This window comes from Orycteropus afer, unplaced genomic scaffold (assembly GCF_000298275.1).
Source record: "Orycteropus afer afer isolate SDZICR_OR568_19922 unplaced genomic scaffold, OryAfe1.0 scaffold00322, whole genome shotgun sequence".
Taxonomy (NCBI): Eukaryota; Metazoa; Chordata; class Mammalia; order Tubulidentata; family Orycteropodidae; genus Orycteropus; species Orycteropus afer.
The window spans coordinates 1,301,525-1,304,057 of NW_006921909.1; the positions used below are offsets into that span (position 1 = coordinate 1,301,525).

Consider the following 2,533-nt stretch of genomic DNA (forward strand, 5'->3'; position numbering starts at 1 on the left):
TGCTGTCGAGTCAAACCCGACTCATGGCGACCCTTCCTTGGGTTTCCAAGGCAGTATCACTACGGAAGTAGATTGCCCCATCTTCCTTCCGAGGAGTGGCTGGTGGGTTTGAACCGTCAGCCTTCTGGTTTAACAGTCAAGTGCCTTAGGCACTATGCTACCAGAGCTCCTTTTGACACATTAGAATTCTTAATTTTTAAAATGGCATTATAGATCAACAGTTATTTACAGAAAACATCATATCACAAACTAGAGCTTGGAGGATAGCTGACAATTTTAAGATTCCATAAGTGAAATGTATTAAAAATAGTTTTATTACACAAAAACCCTTAACATAGTAAGAAAAGTTACAAACTTTTACTTCTACATTTTAAAATGCTGGCAGTATATAACATTTACTTATGAAGATATGTATAGGATTATACTCTATCTTTATATTTAGGGTACACTGATTTACAACTTCTTTTCTCTCCTTACCTTTCTTATATACTATTTTTTAGTCCATGGCATATGTATTTCCATGCATGTCACTACATAACTATATTCACAGTTTTTCACACATCCCTTTCAAGCTCCTTTAATTTTCAATCACTGTTCATATACGCAATCTATTAATTGTTAGAAACACCAATGTTTGGTTAAGAGTATAGAAAGAAAAAATAACTGTGCTTTAGAGTCACTAATGCTCTATAAAATAAAATGCTCAATAAAACCTGGAAAATTATACTGAAGTGGGTTAATGATATAACTATTACTGATCTGGGGCCTACATATAGCTTTTAAGAATATATCCTTTTTTGAAGTTCTGGTAAGATGGCGGAATAGGCAGAAAGACTGCAGAGACACTCTTCAAAAAGAAAAGGGGACCCACACAGATACAGAAGATAATCCTGGACCCCTGAGCCTTGAAGGGAAACATATAGAAGTAGACTAAACTCCAACTAGCAGAAGAATTTCCACAAAAACATCATAAAAGGAGACATACAGAGCTGCAGTCTGGCAGCAATCCTGACGACACACACAGCTTGGGCATCACCGAGTGGCGGTCTAGGACCTAAGAATTAACCTAAAATCAGCACTACTAGCCAGGGACTACACAGAGGACTGCTCTGGTAGCTGGGGAATAAAAGGGGAAGCAGCGACAAGGAAGGCCGGCTGAGCTTAGGTGCCGAGGGTGCAGACATTCTGAATGTTTATAAGCAGCCTGACCATTTCGGGTATTTAAAGCAACAGCATTCTCCCAGATTCCAGGGACTTAAGAACATACTCCACTTGCCGGGAACCACAAGGACATTCTAGACCAGACGACTGCAAAGGTACGACATTCCCCTTGTTACTCTTACACCCTATACCCTCTTGGTGAACTGAGGTGCAGCCATGCCTCACTCAAACCACTTTCTGGGCCAGCAGGAATTCCATCCCAGTTTGCATGCTAGGATGGAGCCTGGGTACCCTGTCCCGCCCTCCCCCAGTTTTTTTTCCTTTTTTTCTGTTTTTTAGTTAGTTTGTTTCAAAACTACTATTATTATTATTACTTTTGTCCTTTTTACTAAAATTCTTTATTCGTCCCCTCCCAGGTTGTACTTTTCAGCTTTTTTTCTTTTCCCTGTTCCTGGATGCAATTTTGTTTTTTCTTTCTTGTGCTTAACCCCATTCCTTGTTTCTCTTTTTGCATTTTTCCCATTTTTTCTTCATTATTCTCCTTATCTGTCTTTTTTGACTAATTGCCCTCTCCCCAAATATTGCAGAGTTGTTTTTTGTTTTTTTCTCTTTTTTCTTTTGGTCTTCTTTTTCCCATTTTTCTTTTTTTGGTTACTGTTCCTGTGTGACTAGATGGTGTATTCTTTGTCCATTTGCTTTTACTTTTTTGATGGTTATTCAATAGTAATTTGTGTCTAACTGAGTGGAAGACAGCAACAGTCCCCATACGACACAACAACAACCACACCTCCTGCAGCTGCACTTATTGAGTGAGAGCCACCACTTCCTTCTCCACCAAAAGCCCAATGATAAACAACCACCAAGAAGACCCCGAATCACCCTTGGCTTCTCTTCACAAACAGTTAATAGAAATCTAAATACAACAATGCCATGATGTCTCTGAGACAAGAGACCATCACAGTCCACACAAAGAAGCAAGACAAAGTGGTAGAAATAAGGGAGCAAGATACAACCTGGAACACATCCCTGACTGGAACTCTCTGATAAGGAATTCAAAAGAATTATCTTTAGGTATCTTTAAAGAATTGAGAGACAGACCAAGGAAAACACAGACAAAACACTAGAATAATCCTGGAAGAAAATACAAGAACAAAATGACAAAATAAATGAAAAATTAGAAATGTTTCTAAATCTACAGATAGAAATCCAAAAGATTAATACTAAATTGTCAGAAATACATAACACATTGAAAGGGCAAAGGGGAGAACTGATACGATGGAAGACAGAATTAATGAGATGGAAGAAAAATACCTGAATACTTCTTTGGAAAGGGATCAATCAGAAAAAAGATCAAAACAAAATGAAGAAAGCC

At 38.2% G+C, this 2,533-nt stretch overlaps 1 protein-coding gene across 1 annotated transcript in view; it reads right to left on the reverse strand.

Moving 5' to 3' along the window:
* GTF2A1 (general transcription factor IIA subunit 1) overlaps positions 1 to 2,533 on the reverse strand; it is an 87,208-nt gene that overhangs the window by 15,623 nt on the left and 69,052 nt on the right. The gene's annotated exons all lie outside the window — the stretch shown is intronic.